Genomic DNA, 21,497 nt, shown 5'->3' with positions numbered 1-21,497 from the left:
TAGTCTTGGTTGCTATATTATGATCACTGAAACTCAAGGTATACTTTTGTGTGGGTAAATATTGGCACATACATACATGCATGGCCATGCAAATACTATATATCTCATATGCAAAATACACAATAATATTGGGTGCATGGCTGCACGTGCCATCCATTTTGTAGATATACTTTATGATAGTCATGAATTTCATTAATATATAAGGGGAATGATGAAGAATAGTATTTTATAAGATAATGAATAATACAAATCTGAGGCTTAAATTTAATTTTAAGATAAACAAAATCCTATATATTTACACTATTTTCTACATTTACTTAATTCATGTTTTCCAGCAGTTGTAGTCCAGTGCTACTAACTAAAGATTCTTTTAGCATTCCTAAAGTGAACCTTACTTCTGTATATTAACCAGGAAAGGCAAGAAGAATTTGAAGTTCTTACAAACCAACAAAGTTAAATTACTTGCCAGTTGAATCACTACCTATTATGTTATGGCTTGTATTCATGTTGCAGTGATACTACTACTTGGGAAAAAAAAAAAAGTACATTGATGTATTTTTCCTAGTGTAGTTTCTGAGATCAAGAAATTCTGAATTTTCTTAAAATATTATCCTCATGAAAATGAACTAAAAAAACCCCCCAAACAATAACAAACCCAAAACCTAATCTTGCTGCTAAAAAAGAAGCTTATAAATATTTTACCAGCTTAGAAAATAGAAGGAAAATTTTATATGAAGTTAATTATGAAATATTTAGTGTGGAAGATTAGGTGATTGGGTGAAGGGTGATAGTTTTAAATTAAAGAGGGGAGATTCAGGCTGGATGTGAAGAAAATATTTTACAATAGGGTGGTAAAATACTGGCAGAAGGTTGCCCAAGGAAGTAGTAAATCACAGTATCACAGTATGTTAGAGATTGGAAGGGACTTCAAAAGATCATCTAGTCCAATCCCCCTGCCGGAGAAGGAACACCTAAATGTACCATCCCCGGAGACATTCAAGGCCAAAATGGATATTCAGCTAGATTAGGTTCTGGGCCCTTTTGGCTGCCAGGGCGTACTGTTGACTCATACTGAGGTTACCATGAAACTAAAGCCCCAGATCCCTTTCTGCAAGGCTGAAGACTAGCCTCTTGTCTCCCCATATTTATATACATCCCTTGTTATGCTATCCCAAGTGCAAAATTATCAGTGTATACTCAGAGACTTATAAAATCATGGTGAGCAGTGTAGGAAGTTTTATGTGTTACTAAATACTCATCCCATCTGGAAATAGATCTCTAAGAAAGGCATATTTGGTATCTTTCTGGATGATCCTTCCTCTTTCCATCACTGACAGAATTACGTTAAGAGTTTATCTTAAATGTGGATCATTCATTTTCAGACAGCTGAAATTATCTGATCTATTTGTTTCAGTAGTAATTTGTATGCCAAACAAGAAATCAAAGAGTTTGATTTTGTCCCACTGAAGTAGTAGAGAATATTTAAATATAAATATTTAAATATTTAATTATTTAAATACTCTTAAGTATTTATGAAGTAAATCAGAGTAAAATGAAAATATCTGTTTTGATTTATCAATTGAATATGGTTAATTAAGTTGTCATTTTTTCTGATTTATAATTCTGGTCATAATTTTTATATTGCACGTTGATTTTACAGCAATAGTTGATTATGTATTAGTAGACAGATGTCTATTATTGACTTTCCTACTTGCTAATAAAGTTGACACTTTGGTGTTTAATACTTTTTCTTTCGCTTGTTCCCTGTATCGTTCATTAGTAGTTTTTGAAAGTTACTGTCCCCAGTAATAGCAATTTAGTTTATGAACATACACTGTGTCAGCTTTGTATGTGCTTCAGGGAGTATCTATTGCTTTTTAAAGGCAGATCAGTTATAGAAAAGATAGTTTTGTTGTTGTACCATGTCACATAACTGTAGGTATGTAAATGTTCTTCACTTAAAACACTTCCTTTTGGGTTATATGCTTGTTTTGTCTCTCTCCTTACAGGAGCAGTCAAACCTGAACTAGACTTAAGCTCTTTCTTTCAAATACCATTTTCAAAGGAACATATTAATTAATCTTCATCAAAAGCAATTTTTGCATTATAAAGGATCTCAAAAAAACAAAACAAAACGAAACAAAAAAAAACCAACCCAAATTTATCTACTAATTGCTTTTGCATTTATCATTCTTTTCTCTTTATTTACTTTGGAGGAGTCAGACTTTGACAGAATTTAAATCAACCATATTAATTCAAATTATCTTCATCTGTAATTGATGCAAGGATGTGCTTTCATGTTCTTATTCACTATTTTCAGCTGTGGTGGGCAGTAACCTCCAAAGGATAACGACAAGCAAAGGAGTAATGCTAAATCCTTAGACCACCATATTTGCAAAATGTCTGTATGTTCAAGTCCAGTTGTTTTCATGAATAATTTCAGCACTCTAAATTACTTAGTGACAACTTGAATAATTAGGGAAAAACAAATCTCTTTCAGCATATAGAGTACTTGGGAACAATTTTCAATAACCATTTTGCATATTCTGCATTCCAAATTCTTATTAATGGTGAGACACAAGACTGTTTTTATTCCATGGCTGGATGTTTTTCAAGCTTATCGGACATGTACAATGACAAAAAAGAACAATTCTGGTTTGAACATTTGCACTAATACAAACTCCGCTCCATTAATATTCATAATTCCATCTCCTTCCATGACATTTTTAGAACAAATACTGCCTGATAAAAATGTTTGTAAAGAGAATCAGAGAGGTTAAAATGACATCAAACAAAATGTTCAGATTTTGCTGTTTATATATGTTAACAAGATATTTTTACAATACTTAACTATAATAATAGGATTACAGGATTCTGACCTGTTAGTTTTCTGATGGGTTAGTTTTCTGAATCTGTACTCAATAGCTATATAATTTTTGGTTTAGCTTCAGTCTATGTATCCATATTTCTATCCGTTTTTTTACGTATTTATCTGTCTTCTGGTTGGCAGAAAAGACACTAGGTTTTTTGCTAGTTAGTTTGGAGTGGTTTAAAATGTGCTGATTACATTGCCCTTTTTACTCTCTTATCTTTCTATTTTTATTTACCAATGTTCTTCTTCTATACATTTAGTTAACTAGATTGTTTAAACAAACTTTATAATTTAAATAATCGCATATGTACATGAACAGCTCAGGAAAGGAAGATGCCTTATGAAAAAACACAGATATAGCTATACATGTTTTGGCACCAGTTTTGTTGTAAATGCATTTATAAATCTCCAGTGCTATAAAATCCAACTGTTCAGGATTTGCTGAACTTTCACATCATATAAACAAAATAATTCGATTACTGAATGAATGTGGCTGTCATTCAAGCTAGAGAAAAAAATTGTCAGATGAGATTCTTCAAAAGAACTGAAGAAATATTGATTTTTTTTTTTTTTTAGGGACTTCATGCTAGTTAGTATGTTTTCACTCAATTTCTAACTACCAATTAATTTTCCCTAGATTCTTTATTTTGAGCCTAAAGGCAAAACTTCCATCAACATAGCTACAGAATCATGTCTGAAAGAGACTGTCAAAGGTCCTTATTCTTGTTTCTAGGCAAGAATATACATATCTATATGTGTGTGTGGGTATAAACATGCATGCACACACATACATAGGCACTCATGGTAAGCCATAAGAGCTCTAGTAAGGAAGTTAGCTCAGTCTGTCTTGCCACTTTTAGCCAAATTCAGTCAATTGCAGCTTCAATTTTTATCATTAGAAAACCTCTACATGCTGCTTCCATGCATAAAGTGTTCCATGATGCTTTATTTTTCTAGTGTTTGATATGCACACCAAGAAAGGATACGTCTTGTTCACTGAATCCAGTTTTGTGTCTGAAACCTATTATATAATAGCACATCTTTCTAGAATTATAGGGCCCAAGGTACTGCACCTGAGCTGTGTGCACTGTAGTGCATGGAGCTGACCTCAGCAGCAGCTGAGCTGTTGTCTATGCATAGCAGAAGATCAGGCTGGTTCATGTGCTTTATGTGCTATATTCATTTGCTCCCATAAATCTGATATTTATTTTCCTTTCATAACAGCATGGCTTTGTAATTTGGTGTTCAACTTTTAACATAGAATAGTACTTATCCATTTTGCATCAGAACTGTAACTTGTATTTGCATAGTAACGTATCCTTACATAGAGTTCCAGGCAGACATATAGACCTGCAGTCTACTCATCATCAGATATTCCAACCTGAATCAAACTGAAATTTTATCAAAATAAAAATATTTTTCTCAAGAAAATTTGTATTTAAGTTCTTACAGTTTTCTTACATTCTTCTTATATTCACTGCCTCATTTCCCTTAAAAAGTTCATGGAGATCAGGAGAGGCTCCTGACAACTGGAAAAAAGCAAATGTTGAAAAACCTTTGAAAAAGGACATGGAAAAGGTGTGGAAGTCAGTCTCACTTCTGGCTCTGGGCAAATCATGATGCAAAGCCTCTAGCCGCACACTTCTAAGCAAAAGAAGGAGAAAGTAACTGGGAATAGCCTAAATGGATTTACCAAGGATCAATCATGTCCAACAAACCAGATTGCCTTCTGTTATAAGGCTGGTTTTGTCGGAGAGACCGGAAAGACTGGCTTGATGAAAATAGTGGATGTCACTTCAAGTCGAGTAAGGCTTCTGCCAGTATAAAAAATTTTGCTGTACTTCTGCTAGGATGTTACAGTCTGGAAGGGTGGATTACTAAATGAATGGTGAGAATGATCCTCAGAGGTTCATGATTTAATCAGTCATACTCTGTCTGGAGGCAGTTTAAAAAAGAAGAGGTAGAGGGTTTTGTCCTGTGACCTGTCCTGTGTAAGCTTCAAAGCTTATTGTGTCCTCAATACTTTCAAAGAAACAATAGAGTTCTGTCTTGTTAAGGATGCTGATGATGACAAATTAGGGACAATAGGCTCTGCTCAATAGAGACCTCATCAGATTGGAGGAATGGACTCACCAGAACCCCTTGAAATTCAGTACTGACAAGTGAAAAGTCCTTTGCCTGGGAGGAATGGGAAGGAAGAGGGTGTTTTATTGACACCAGCTGGGACATAACTGGCTGAATGCTGAACAAGACCACAAGGTTGTGGTCGACAACAAACGCAAAATCAGTTAGCAGTGCTTATAGAAGGAAAGCCTTCTTTACCATAAGGACAGCCAGCTAGTAGAGTTGAGAGTGAGCGGATAGCCCAAAGGGATTGTACAGTCTCCATAACTAGAAAGCTTCAAAATCTAAGCAAAGCCCTGAGCAGCTGGGTCTGACCCCATTTCTGACCCTGCTTTAAGCAGCAGGTTGGACTAGAGGTCTCCTGGGGTTCTGTGATCCTGTGAGTTTAGAAATGCCTTCAATAGCTTGCATGTTTCAGAAACACTGTTTATCCCTTAACAGTATATACAAGTGACTGGTGTTTTAGAAATGCCTAATCGTGGGATGCAGACACAAAAATACTGATCTTGTATTCACGACCATATCAAAACTTGTATTTGCTTAATAATGCAAGATAATTCCCCATCATTGGTAGCGAATAAAGATTTCATACAGATGCAGGATAAATACAAAGGGACTCAAAGATTATTTTTAGCTAGTTCTGACAGGTAAAGCTATGCCAAGTTATATGTCAGTTTGGTGGGACTTCTAAAATGAAGTACCCTGAGAAAGGGTACCATATATTTTTTTTTTTTTAATGACAAAGACAAGAAGAGAATAAAAATTGAAAGAAGCAGAGAAGAAACAAGATAATGAAATAAAATAGTCAATTTCTCAGTTATCCTCAGGTGTAGCTTTAATCTTTGTATTCCCCACTACCTTATCCATATAATGTATTTCAAACAGTAACAGACACATATGATTATTTTATACTCTTCATGAGCTAGGATCTTCAGCAAAGCATCTCATTGTTGGATACAGAACTGCCAGCCATGAAGGATTATTTATATTTCAGGACTCTCCAGTGCATGTTTGTGTCCATCTCCGAAAGATTTTCTACACTTTTTTTTTTTTAAATAAACATATTCTGATGCCATTTCTGGATGATTGCTATCAAGGGGGGGAGGGAAGGGGCAGTTTAGCATCTCTCTTCTCAAAGCAAGGTTTCTGCTTGGTTGATTCTAGTGTTTTGAATTTTATCAAGAACTGTCATAAAAATAACAAACATAATGCACATAAATCAAAGACTTGAGGATTCCAGTGACAAGGACCAAAGCCTACAATATTTTTTAAACCAAGAGTCAAACCTATTAAGTTATTTTCAAGGCCAAGTTGGATGAAGCCTTGGGTGAGATGGTTTAGTGTGAGGTGTCCCTGCTCATGGCAGGGGGGTTGGAACTAGATGATCTTAAGGTCCTTTCCAACCCTAACTATTCTATGATTCTATGATTTTCTAGGAGCTACTTTTGGTCATTGCATAGCTTCTTCTAGAGGGACAGTGAGTTTCTGCCACTTGCATATCATCAGCTTAAGTGGTCTCAAGTGTTCTGCAGGACAATGACCTAAAATTCATATTTTTTGTTTCATTTCTCAAAATAACAGAGTAATTCTTGAGTACAGTGGGCTTGTTCCATGCTAGATTTTTTTTTTTTTAAAAAAGGAAAACCATCTAACATCTTTCTTCATAGAAAATACCATAGAGAACATTTATTTGAGACATTTGTAGATTGTTCTATCTGTCCCAAGAGCTTGCATGCAGTAGGTTTTAGTGATCTTTAGGACAGTGAGGCTAATAGATCAAGATATATACAAATGGTGAAAATAAAAATGCAACAACTTTTCAACAAATTTTTCCCAAATTTTTGTCCAACCATATCATAACTGAAATAATTCTCAGTATTTTACCAAACTGCTGAATAATGATTTTAAAATCATCCTAAGGGTTAAATTCATAGCTTATTGACATCAGGAGGAGTAATTAAATACATATCAACGGTGGTGGGATCAGAATCTGATACACTACATTGAAACAACTGCCTGAAACAAGATTTAGGTGGAAGTTTTAAGTTCAAACCTAAGAAAACATGTTTTAGTTGTACACAAATGCAGTTATTCCTTATATTTTGGTCTGCTATATAAGAGAAGCTGCCAACATTAATTTAAACACACAAGCATGCCTTGCCTAGAGTTGTCTCTAACTTCTGGATGACAGCTGGTAGGTAATGGGGATTTAAACATCTGCAGCCTGAGAAAGAAATTAGTTGCAGTCTAGAAAACAGGAGTTCAAACTGTTACATTGCTAGCAATTCTCAGTCTTCTTTTTCCAACCACAACAATTTGAGTTTAATAGAATATTTTTCAGCTGTAACAGCTTAAAACCGTAGGATGCTACAGAAAACAAGTTTGTTATGCCAGAAGGAAAACAGTGATGCTTGTTTCACCTGCCATTTCCAGTAACAGCTCCATGTTTGGGGCATTTGGCCAAGAAGTGGATGATCCATGTTTGAATTCCTCTTACAGTTGACAGTATTTAAATCTGTTTTCTATTTTCTAGGTGTCAACGTATAAAATGGTAAAGAGAAGAAATGGGCTGTGCCAGAAGGGAGGAGACAAGTTTTCTTCTGGGACTGTTGGTGAGTTTTACAAGAGTCAAGTGTAGCACTAAATACAGAGTGAGTTTGGGAATTAGAAGACATGATGTTTCTCAGAGACCTGAGAAACCCATTGTGACAGCCTTTTTCAGAGCTTATTTAGCATTCTGATGCCACTACTTCCTTCATGAAATGCAATGCATTCACTTTTTGAAGAAAAGAGATCACCGTAGGTGCTGTTTACGTCTTACACAGTAGCCTACTCATTGCAGCATTCAGAGCCAAAAAAACATTTCCATGAAAAAGTTCAAGGTGAAGGATATTTCAGCTTTGATCTTCTTACATAGGCTTGAACAGGGAAGACATGGACTTTGAAACTGCTCAGCGTGAGAACGAAATTAGCATCAAATTTCCAGCCTGCTGTTTGAATGATATAGCTGCCAGGCACTTAAAAAAGGAATGGTACAGCAGACTGGTTTTTCTTTCTTAAAAGTCAGCTTTGCTTTGTTTCATAAAGATTGATGTACCCAGCCTCAGGATCTCAAGAGATCTGTTATGTGCCTAAACTCCACGTGATTCACGATATCTCTGTGTGTTTAGTGTATCTTATAATAATGACAATTCTTAGTTTAAATACAGGATTTTTATAAACTTCAGTGGAGTCTACTCTCTGTCCCCAGACATGATAGGAAACCTGCTGGGGCTTGGGTTTCCTTTTGATAACAGCAGCAAACACCAGAAATTGAAAGTACTTAATGGACTTTATTCACTGATTTCACAGAGAAGCAGAACCTGAAAGAACTACCAGTAGTTCTCTCAGGTTCAACTAGCATTGAACTCTAATGGCAATTCCTGTTTATTCACTGTCTCATGGGTGTTTATAGATCATATACATTTCTTCTTGTGAGGCCAAAAAAAGGAAACAGTTTGCATTCCCAGTCAGTGCTTGTGCTCTTTATATATGCCCACTATCATTCCATGCATTTTTATTATCCGTGCTGTAACAGAAAACAAATAAAAACAATGCTATAAATCCAATAAAACAATAGGGGAATATACAATATAGGGCCTTGGAGAAAATGTGTGTGAATAAAAGGCAGAAACTAAAATGTGAAATACATATTAATCTTTTTGTTATGACTGAAGAATGCAGAGTGCACAAACAATGGAGGGAGGGATGTACGTGTGGGTCTTTCTCTTCTGTCAACAGTTAATTTGTTTAGTCAGCCTTCAAGGAGCAGCAGATGAACAAAGCTAATACTTCATCATCATGATTACCAGGTGATATGTATTATGAAGGCAATATCTCTACTAGTAAGAATAAAGTTGATCTTGTCATTACAAGTTCAATTGTTGAATCTTTTCTTAAAATTCTATAAAAAGGCCAGCATGGGGTTGCCTGAAACTACCTGAAGGTGCCATTTTTCAGGTGTCTTAATCTGTTGCTTGGGAAACCCTTAGCAAATAAAAAGCTCACAAAAAATGATAAAATCAAATCACATTGACTCTATTTGGGCTAGAATTTCACTAGTGACTTTTATAAAATATCTCTTTGATCTATAATTTATGAGCCATCCTTACTTTGCATTGTTCCCTGAAAAAATGCCAGAAAATTGCCTTGAGGCATTTAACATACACTCTTAACCAGATGTTACCTCCTACCTGCAACAAATGTAGCCTCTCCTTGCAATTTTTTGGTGACCTGAACCCCAAAAATAAATACTTCTGCCCAAGTCATTATTTGAAAAATGTCAAAGCTTCTTAAATAATTGTTTCCATTAGCATTTGTAGTTCTTTTAGCACCTTTTCCTATTGCAAATACCCTAAAAGGGCTCAGTGTTCTAATGTAATCGTGAGGTTTGTCTACGTGATGTGACACATAGGAAGATAGCAAAACTTCCCTTATTTAGTGGACTCTCATGACCTGTAGAGATACTGTTCAATATACTTACATTTTTTCTGATATTCTTCTAATATTGCAAAATCCTAACAAACTTAAATCTAATGCACTTCTACAAGAAAATTCTCTGTAAGACTGAGCACTTTCCAAAAGTGAAAAGCAACAAGTTGATTCAGCCTGAAGGATTAAAATGATGGTCTTAACTCAGCAAAGTCCCTATTTAAAAGTGATGGCAGTGTTTCATATGATCACAGACTGGAACATCTAAACCAAAAAATAAAAAGTGCTGAATTAGGAAATTGCCAGTCTTACATGTTTGGTTTTGTGTTTTTTTTTTTTTGCTGTTGTTTTTTTTTTTGTTTGTTTGTTTTTTTGTTTAAAGGTTTTCTAAACTTTTTATTTTTATGAAGAAGTTTTACAACATTTTACTGCACTGTGATTCTGCCTAAAGATTCAATACACCACCATAATGAAAATATTTCATAATACTGAGAATATATCTATTCTGTACTTGAGCTGCAGTTTATTCCCCCAGACAGCGATCATTTAAGTCCATGAGGACATTTTTTTTGTCCTTTAGTTACAGAAATATATTTTGATACATGGTTTAGACAAGTTTCTTTAAGTGGAGTTTTATTTGCTCTTGAAAAGTTGAGCAAGATAATAGATTAATAAGAAGCACCAGTTTCACAGCTGATGATTTAAAGACTCAAACTAAGCTCCGTAGTAAAAAATGATTATTTTGTTTCTTCAAAATTCTTCACTGAAAAAACATAATGCAAATGGCATTCGATTTCTATTCACTTTAGTTAATATATCAGATATGGTAAATTTGGAAGAAAAGACCTTAAAGAAAACTGTAAAGTTATTATAGATATGGTATGTTAATGTTGAATTTACAACAAAATCAGAGAAATTATTGGAGCAGCAAAATGTATTGAATTAAGCAATTAGTCATTATGAAGCTAGAAATGAAAGACCAGATTGTTCTATAAGTGTTAAATTGGTAGTTTATTATTTTTCACAGTCTCCATGATGATTTCTTTATCCATTTATTTATTTGTATTTTTCAGTCTGACAATGAAAAATATGCATCTAGCATTCTGGGTATAATCATATTAAAATCAAATTAATACAGTTCATCTACCCTCAGTCACATAAAGGATCCTAACAACAAAGAAATTAAAAAAAAAAGTTATTCCTACAATGTCTATAAAAAACTGCTGTCAAACCTTAACTAACTGCTGTGTTTTTATGAGCATAGAAAAATATAATAGATTTTATGGTATGTCTTAAAAAAAAGAAATAACAGGTTCCAGATATTATGAACCAAGACAGGAAACAGTACCAGAGGTGACAGTGAAATGGTAATAAAAAAATCAGCTATTTTTTCTTACATATACTGAAGTTCAGGTCAGCTTTGTTTCATCCCGGAATTACACAGATGCAGCAGAGGGTGAAAGATAGGCAAGTCTTTTATGTGTTTGGGTCTCTAGCCATTATAGATCTAAACCCAAATCATAATATCAATCTGACAGCTCCAATAACAGCTAATATAGATCATAGTGTAGACGCATAACATGCTTTCATAAAGAAAAAACACTGTTTAGCAAATGATGCACTACATCTAGTCCCCAAAAGATGTAGTACTCTTTTACTATACCAATATAACTTTAGTCTTGAAATGACTAAGGTATAGATGAAACTACAGGGCTGCCATCTAAAAGAAATGAGCCTAGGCTTCAAGCAGTCTATAAATAAAACCAGTCATTCTGTCTGCAACACTTACATGATCATCTAGAAACAGCTGAAGTCATTTGGAAGACCTGTAGACTTCAAACTCCTTGAAGTAAACTATGGACAAATGGATCTCTTTCTGTTACAGATATCCCTTGCCTTTCAAAGTACTTTTCCCAGCTAGCTCATAGTACATGAGGGTAGGTAGGAATACAACTTACTGGTTTTCATCCAACCCTTAAACTTTCTCAAACCATTTAATTGACATCATATATATTGTGTGTAGACAGCTGTAAATGATACCTAGAAAAATAGAAAGGAAAGTATTCTGAGATCCCAGCTGTAGATGAGGACTCATAATTTATTATTTAAAAAAATATTTAAATTTTATGAATGCCAGCACAACATTTCTGAATGATGGTTTAGTAAGTCTTACTAAACCTAGTTTTAATAAGAACAGATGTGTGTTTTCAGCATCCTGAGCTGGAGTATATTCATATAAATGAGGGAGGAGTGGAGAAAAGTGAAATCAAGATGAGCTATGAAGTTAGCCATGCATACAAAATAAAATATTTTTACCTGGAATCCCAGTATGGAAGGAGAGGGAAGGTTGCACTTTGTAAATTAAAATTATTGTATATAAGTATGCCAAATGGCAATAGATGATTTTTTCATGTAGGATTAGGTGATTACTTAAATGTAATCAATAAAGGAGGCTCTACAGTTATTTTTAAAGATTAAGGCTTTTGACTCTCACATAAGATTCTCATAGAGGTGCTGTTTCTGTGCAGGCCAGATGAGCAGACAATGAAATAGATTGAAAATTTGCTCACTGGCTGTACCCAGAGAGTGGAGATGAAATCCAGTTGGAGGACAATAGCGTTCCCCAAGAGTCAATACTGAGTCCTATTCTATTGAATATTAATGATCTGGATGATGTGATATAGTGTGTGCTCAGTAAATTTCCTCATGATACAAAACAGGGAGGTGTGGCTGATATGGCAGAGTGTCTTGTACCATCCAGAGGGACCTTGGACATTTTGGAGAAATGGGTCTACAGGTACATCATGTAGTTCAACAAAGGAAAATGCAAACTCCTGCACCTACGGAGGAACATTCTGAGGGCCAGCTGGATGGAAAGCAGCTTTGTATAAAAGGACCTCTGGTCCTATTGGACTCTAAGTTAAATATGAGCCAGCAGTGTGTTTTTGAGTTAGAGAATAGTATCATGGTCCGTATTAGCCGAAGTATCATTAGCAGGTTGAGAAAGGTGATGCTTCCTCTCTACTGAGCACTGCTAAGGTCACACCAGGAGTAGCAACTGTATCCAGTTCTGGGATCTTCAGTACAAGAGAGACATGGACATGCTAGCTAGAATCCAGCAGAGGGCCACAAACAGGATGCAAAGATTGGACAGGAGCATCTCTCATATGAAGAGAGTCTTAGAGGCCTGAGGCTGTTTAGTCAAGGGAAAAGAAGGCTCAGGGGGAGTCCTGTCAGTATATGTAAATACCTGAAGGGGAAGACTGAGTCAAACTCTTTTCGGTGATGAGCACTTGCACAGATTGCCCACCTAGGTTGTGGAGCCTCCATCGTTCAAGATATTGGAAAGCTGGGGTTTGCAACAGATGGTGTCTGGAGGTCCCTGCCAACCCCAGCCTGTGATTCTGTGATCAATATAAGATTATTATTTTTTTTTATTTTTGAAGTTTTGAGGCATAGTCTATCATCACTTCAAAATTATATATCCAGTTGTCTTCCTTACATTTGTTAAATAATTTTATTAGGAATCACAAACTTCTTGAAGGGCTAGTCCCTAGCAAAATATGAACCTGATACAAAAGCCATTGAGGACAGCAGGGTCCTAAGTGACCACATAATCTCATTTCCACACTTTTGTTCTACTTGCTTAACAGAGTAACATACCAATGGTAAAAGAACATAACGAAGGCAAGGACAAAATGATTATGTGGGCACTTGGGAGGTTAATGCATGCGGTTCTGCCTTTTTCATAAGCTAATACATAATTATTTTCTTCAATTAGATGAAATCAGTTAAAAAGCATAACTAATCAATTACATAAGAAAATTTAAACCGGAAAAAAAGGCCCCAAGAACGTTAATTTCACATTATTTCACAAGTTAAACAAAGACGAATGCAAGTCATGTACTGTGCACTCTAAAAAAAATTTTCTTACAAAAATTATGTGGCTAAGCTAGACTTTCTAGCGTCACCACTTAATTGCTTATTAGCAGATTGTTTCTGATATTCAAGCATTAAGAAGCCACTTCCCATAGTTTTGCCAGCTTTCACCAGTAGTGCTATGTAGTCTTCCAAATAAAGACAACTGGTAGGGTATCTGCGTAGTCTTGCAAGAGGGGGAGCCAGAACTTTTAAGTATTTTTGCATTTGCAAAGCACTGTAGAGAACGGGTGATTTTTCTTTGTTGTTTACTGGGAATGGCATTTCAAAACAGGGTTCAAAAAGATTTTCTAAAATTCATTAGAAGTCTTTCTTGTCTGCCTCCCATGGGCTCCTCCTTCTGCTCTGTCTTGTTCTACAGGACATAGAGCACAAGGAGGTCAAGAAGAGTTATCAGACAATAAAACAGAAAAAGACAAACTTGATTTCATGAGTTTATTTGTCTGTCAATTAAAGCCAGAAGAAATCAATGGAGCATTTTATTTCATCTCCTACATAAGTCGACTGGATTGTATTCATTTACTTCTTTGCAGTGCCCAGTAACACCTGATTTCACTGAAATATATTTTACTTGGAAAATACCTGTTTTCAGATAAGGGTTGTTATTAATAGTCTCTGTTTTCAGTAGTTTTCTGTTACCTTTCCTTCTTAAAAACAGTGTCTATTTATTTCAGTTTGTGTGTCTTCCCATCCTACTTCCCATCCCTTCCATCCTGCTGTAACTTCCTCAACTAGAGCTGAGAATAACAGGAACTCAGTTTCTCCAGGAAGATCCTTTCTCCATCAAGATCAATTCATGTTCCATCAAGACAATTCTCAGCCTTCTTTTCATGAAGCAGGTTACAGTTATATTGTATACATATATATTCTCTCCACAGCTACTTTTCTCAGAATTCAGTGATCCTCTCTGTCTTATTTCTTTCTATGTGCCTATGTATTTTCCTCTCTTAAACATGTCCCTCTGTCTTATCCTCACCATTGTTTAACTCCAGATGTGGTATCTACAGAATTTTGTCAGTAGTAATTTTGCATTCACTTCCAGATAATTGATTTAAATGATCAATAGCCTTAGGCTTATTTCTAGTCCTTCTGGAATCTCATAGAAATAACTCCATTCATGGTATTTCCATTGGTCAGCTACTGTGGGATATTTGCCAGGTAGTCAGGTCCATTTAAAATGCTGCTTACTGTAATGTGCACCACCAGTTAATCTTCATTAAAATGTAGTGAGATGTTAAGTAGTATGCTATGCAGTCATTTTATCAGTTTCTTATCTTCAGGGGATAAATGCATCCTGTGTGTATAATGCATGTTCTTTCTTCCTATGTGTTTTAATCTACATTTTGTCTTATGCCTTCTATTATTAAGCCCTATGTTAAAAAGCAATATAGAGCATCTGTCCTTATTTATAGGCATCTTGCCATGAGGCTTTAACCTATCATTGTGGACAGCAGAACTGAATTGCCTGCAGTGTCATTTTATTTTAACATTACAGCCTTAACTCCTTTTTAATCTAATATAAACACAATAATTTAATATACACTGTTGTTTGGAGGTTTGTTTTTTTTTTTGTTGTTGTTGTTGCTGTGTTTGTTGTTCTTAGAATGTTGTACCAAACTGCACAAAATGATGCATACACTATGTATCAAAACAGTAGTTCTAGTTTTGGTTGGTATAGAGTTAATTTTCTTCCCAGTAACTGCTACAGTGCTGCGGTTTGCATTTAGGATGAGAATAACATTGATAACACATTGATGTTCTAGTTGTTGCTAAGCAGTGGTCAAAGATTCTTCAGCTTCTCAGACAGCCCTCCCAGTGAGTAGGCTGGAAGTCACAAGATGTTAGGGGACACAGCCAGGACAGCTGATCTAAACTGACCAAAGGGATATCCATACCAAATAATGTCATGCTTAGTATATAAAGTAGGGGGAAAGATGGCTTGGGGGCTGCTGCTCAGGAACTGGCTGATGCTCAGCATCAATCACTGCTGCTACCACCAATAGTAATAATGGTAAGGGAAATAACAAGGGAAAAGAATACAACTGCTCACCACCCTCTGACTGATACTGCCAAACCTGAGCAGCAATCTAGCCCTTCCAGGTAACTGCCCCCAGTTTATACAGTGGGCATGACGTGCTGTGGTATGGAATACCTGTGGTATGGAATTCTGTCAAAGAGGTTGACATGTCTGTTAGTATGACTTTAAATATCTTAAAATCAAAAGTATCCAAATCAATTTACATAAAAGGAAATGAATTAAAAATACCTCTCCTACGGCTTAGATGTAAATTGGCATGTATAAACTAATAGAGGTATGGTAGCTGTGAAGAGAAAGCATCACCACTGTTTTTTAACAGCTGTATAAATCCCTGTGGATTTAAGCTCTGACAGAACTGTGGCTACCAGAGATTTCTGTCACTAATCATTCAGTGTGCTAAGAGGAATAAGAAGAAGAAATTTTATGTGCATATGTACATTTTTTCAGAGTTCTGCTTAAGAGCAATGTGTAAAATAACGACCTAAAGTGTTTCCTCCAAAGCAAACATTCAAGGTTATGCAATAAGCACAAAATTTGAATGTGTTTATTTACAACTGACATTCTCTGACTGAATTTTAAATCTGATGTGATTCCATTATTTTGCTAATTTAGTCCATATTTGCAATAGTAGGAACAAGAAGACACATTGTCCTGTGTTTAGATCTTTTCAATTTCTAGTGTTTTTTTGAAATAAAACACGGGAGTAGATTTAAAAAACATGTGTAGAAAGAAAACCCATAAAAACTAATGGAAGAGCACTTTTCCAAACCCTTGTACCCTTCTGAAAATGGATGTCTTGGAGAAAAGCTTCTCAACTAACAGAAACATCAGGTAGCTGACATCTCTCTAAACCAGGAGAATGAAGTATAAAAATGACCAGTGATCTAATGTTGATCCCGAACAATTCAACTAGCCGATTATAATACAGAAAATTACTTTTTGAACAGTTTACTTCACAATTTTTTATAATGCTCTGAGGAAAGACATATGTCTACATTGCATATGCATATGCAAATCTGGCATTTTAGAGATGCAATTTATTCTATCCTAATATTGACACTTGAAATAGGTCAGGTCAGCCACACCCTAAAAGTACTGCACTGACATTAAAGGCAGCCTAAGTGATTAGCACAGCTGTAGGTGTCCATAACATAAACATCTGCCTTGTATATGAGAAAAATCCAGCTGCACAAAACAGGTCAAACCAAATTGTGGTGCAAAGGTTTCTGACAGAAGCTGTATAGCATGTAATTTTTCAGATCAGGATAGATATCATAACAGACTTTGGGAATTTAAAACTTAGTAATCTTTGCTGAATTTTATTTCAAGAAGAAAAAGGACTTTGTCCTCATTTACCATTAAGTTCTGCAAATTATGAATCAGAGAGAAGTTATAAATATCTGAACATACTTCTTCTGCCTTCCTACTCCAAAATACTTTGCATTTTTTAATACATAGATTTTGCAAAGATTATCAAATCTATCCTTGAGCTGAGACTGAAATATTTCCCAGTTGTTTTGAACAAAGGACCACTTCCACTTTGAAACTTCCTCTCTGATGGCAGTGAGATGACAGATTTGTAAATATTGTTGCTTACTCTGCAGACTATCTGCAGAGGACTCCACAGGCAATGATAAAAGGGAGACTTAGAGGTCAAGCTTTACTACCTCCTGGTCTCTCTAGTTATTACCAGCCAATTCAGCAGGTATTCCCATATCACATAGCATAGATGTGATTTTCCATTACAGAATACTAGATCAAGTTAGGAATCTCTGTATCTCAAACCAGTAATCTGTGGGATCCTGATATTGTGGAAAGACAGGGAAGATAACATGGGAGATGCTGGTCCTAGCCTAGAATAAATTTGCTGCTACTATTGCAATTGTATGTATAAGAGGAATGGTTACAAAACCAGCCACAGAAGCAAAATATAGGTTTGGTTTTGTTTTGAGCGCAGACCAAATGTTACTCAAAGTGTTTGTCTATGTGAAATAAGCATCAGCATTCTGTAGGCTGCATGACTGAGTCCTGCCACTAAATCCCATTATGGTTGAGCAGAATATAGGTGCACAGATGGGAGTCTATATCCCGGAGTATAATTTCTAAGTAAATAGTTCAGAAGAAATAAGATATGTGAGAAAGGGAAATGCTTTACTAAGACAAGACTAGAACAAAAAAAGAAAATAAATACTGATGAAAGGAGCCCTCTTATAGCTTCTGCATCAGCATTAGAAATCATCTGGACACTGTGTTTCTCAGAGAAAAAAAAAAAAAGAAACGAAAAAAAAAGAAACTACTTTGTTGAAAAATACCTGACTGACAACACAGCAGAAGCTCAGAAATTCCATGACCTGATTTAGATGCATGTGTGAAACAAGACCTTGATTTAAATTCCTGAGGTCAGTTCTGTCCTCGGTTACATGTCTGAAGCTCCCTTTGAAGTCAATGGGGCTTGCATCAGTTAACTGAGAGAAGAATTTTCCCTGTGGTATTTATATCGACAATTTCTGTTCTTTAATGTTCAGCTCAGTACTATAGTAAAAAGAGAATAACAACAACAGAAGACTAATACTTTTCCTTCTCTTCTTCCTTTCTCTTTCCCTTTTCATTTTCTTCCCTTCCTTTGCTAAAATATCATTCACTGTAATCAGAATTTTTTCTTATGTACACTTTCACTAGAAAAAAATATTCCAAACACAAACTGCCAATATAAGGTTATGAAATTCCAAATAGTCTTATAGTAGCCTCTACTTTTAATGGTAATCCACCACAAAGAACAGTGTCTGTCCTGAGCTGCAAAGCTACAATAAAAATGCATAAGTTTTTTTTAAAACAAGGATACTAGCCCTCTTCAGATGCCCATACCTCATAGTGTAATATAAAATGGAGAAATTAAGTATAATCTCATAACTTCAAAGCTAATAGGAATTCACTATGGAATGCTGAAAAGTAAGGTTTTTATCATCCAGTTTTCCAACTGGAATTTTCACAGTAATTTGCCTCTAATCAGAAAAATCAGAGAAGAATGCTTGCTAAATGTTAAGGAGATGTTCAAGAGACTTTGGTAGAGCCCAAATCAAGACCTGAGGTGTGTTTGCAAGGTGCAATACAACAAGGGGCAGAGTTCACCAAGCCACCTGCAAGTGAGAAAGGTCCTTAAGGCAATGAGAGAAGTTCAGGAGAGCGGTTTCAGGAGGATGCTGTGCTGACTAGCTGGGAGTACTGTTTGGGGTCCTCTTCATGTACCAGTTCTGCCTTCAGTTCCACTTTCAGTTCCAGGGTGAGCTACTCAGAGCTTGCCTAAGGAAAATCTGTACCACAGAAAGCACTATAAATACTCCCCTAAACCAGAGGCCCATTTCCTGGTGAACTTCAAACACAGTGAAAAAATGAAACATTCGTACTACTTTAAGGGTGAATTTTTTCAGAGTTCTTGAAAACTATTTTGAAAGAAGCTGGGGAGATTCATGTAGCATCTGAAAGAAGTTTTCACCCTCACTGTGAGATACAGGGAGCAGGTTTTCATGTTTCCCCTTTGGAATGAGGTCATTGTAAGCAGACAGAAGAGCTGTATAAACACTGAGGGCACACAAATGTTCTTCCAGACCAAGGAAACAGAACCTTGTAGCCTATTGTTTGTAAAAAGTAGTAAACTCCGTTCCTTCACTAGATATGAAGTGATTTTTTTTCTTCTGCTTGGTGAACCTATGAACTCTTTAATCTATGAATATCTTTGTCTGGACATGCTTTGTTTCGTTAACTTGATAAGTTTTGGTTTTATCTTCCATTAAAAAAAATAATTTAAAAACCAGTTACAAATGTAAATTTAAATATTCAAACCTAGCAAGGAGATTTACACATTTTGTTGAAAGCAAACAGCATTTTTGAATGTGGAAATTATTTTGACAATATTACTGCATCAACAGATGGTGGAAACGGATCTTTCTTATAAAATTTCAGGCTCTACAAATAATATTTTAAACATTTTCAAAATAAAGCCTAAGGCTTTTCATCTTCCATTTGCATTTTAAAACTCAAGGGAAAGCAGAATTAATATATGTGTTTCTGTCCAGCAATGAGAAATTCTTTTCTTACTTTTAAGATGCCTGAAAAAAATATATCAAGATATTTCTCATTTAACTATCCATGGCTTTGGCTGAAGTAGTACTTGCAGTTTGGTTGCTTGAAGTAGTTAAATTGTAATACTGCGGATATAGATACATATGTGCTGGAGGAAATATAGGAAACCAACACCTTGGCATAATAGAACTTTAGTAGACTTGAAATGCCAAGGTATGCTTGTCTTAACACTGCAGAGACTTGTTCATGAGGATTGTATGTAAGGAATAAATCTGATTAATTAAAATTTTAAATTTTTATCTTATATGAATAAAAATTAGGCTTATACAAAAGCTAATATTTAATATACAAATAATTTTGTTTTGCTTTTTACCCAGTAGAATCTATGTAGAAAGAAAGAGAAAAACACTCTTTCCACCTTCCCTTTATTAAAAAAGTAGACAATAAAATATATCTTTCTTCCCCTCAAACATGACTGACAAGAGAGATGAAATGACAACAGAGATTAAGCACAGAAATAGTGGATGTGAAGTTTTTAGAGGAATAAAAAACTGACAAACACTCAATTAAAAGTATCTTGGGGAAAAAACAACATCAGTCATTCTTTTCAGTCATCACAAAAGATCACTACAAAAAGAAGTGTCAGTCCACCAAAAGTAGACATAAAGACATTAATAAAAAAAAAAAAAAAAAAAAGAAAAGAAAATAAACCAAACAACTTACCCTGAATTCGGAGACAATCTGTGGCAAACAAAAAGAAAAGTTTCAATAACAGTGCACAAGGTAAAATAAGTATTTTATCGTTTAAATGCAGATAATGTTTGTATCTAATTAAAGATGGCATTATAGTAATATATGTAAAGCTTCACATACTCCATGTTACATATGTTTTTATTACAGAATACTGAATCAATATCAGAAGTGTGTTTTGGCTTTTTTTTTGTCTAAGATAAGGTACCATTATGTGGTTTCTTTTTATTAAACTAGTGTCCTTTTAGACACATTTGCTGGCATTTTAAGGTTCAGATTTTTTTTTTTTTTTTTACAAATCTCAAATCTCAAGCAAATCACAGTTCAGGAAGACAGATTCATTCAAAGTTTAGTAGGGTTGGTAATATGAGGAGTATTAATTTTATGAGGTTAATGTTGTAATTATTACTATTATTTATAATACAATTCTAGCAATTCAGTATAGTGATCTGGCTACATCAGTCTGTGAGGTCACCCCTGAGAAGAGATGCAAAAGGGTGTTTCATTCCTTTACAGTGTTTCCAGGAAAACCCAAATGATTTTACATTCCAGGCAAAGACATTAACCTGCTGTCATGGGAGCAGTGTCGCCAGTCTCCACAAAGCCAGCTGTCCCAGTGACAAATGCCACACTGACTGATCTCTGACAGGTTTCTGGAGGCTGCTGAAATCAGCTCGAATTTTCCAATCACATTATTCTCCAGGTGGAGAATGATACCATTGATTTATGGATAAAAAGATTCATAGACTCAGTGGGAACTGGTACTGGTTCAGGAGTACAGTACAACTGTTTTAGGGACCCGGCCTGACCTTCCTCCCCTATGTCCGGCTTGCACAGCTGTAGCACAGCAGTTTGTCATTGTGCAGACCTATTGCTGCTCAACAGCATGGCATCAAAACTTTATTTCAGATGGGTGAAAACACACAACCATGTTTTACCAATACTGATGTTTGAAACTTTCAATGTGATATCAGAGAACGGCTAGGGTTGGAAGGTACCTAAAAGTTTCAACCCCCCTGGGAAGTGACACCTTCCACTAGGCCAGGTTGCTCAAAGTCCCATACAACCCGGCTACATCATTCTTTGCATTTAAAAGCAGATTCAGGAGACAACCACTTAATCTTCTCAGATACTCATCAGTGTGCAGCTTTCAGAGACTGAAATGAAACAGACTTCACTGGCACCAAAACCTGACTGCAAAAACAGGCTACAAAAGGCTGATGC

Source organism: Neopsephotus bourkii, unplaced genomic scaffold (assembly GCF_033783945.1).
Source record: "Neopsephotus bourkii isolate Nb327-2 ecotype Australia unplaced genomic scaffold, CSIRO-AGI_Nbou_v1 NB_998, whole genome shotgun sequence".
In the NCBI taxonomy this organism is placed as follows: domain Eukaryota; kingdom Metazoa; phylum Chordata; class Aves; order Psittaciformes; family Psittacidae; genus Neopsephotus; species Neopsephotus bourkii.
Note: the sequence above shows the minus strand (reverse complement) of the source record.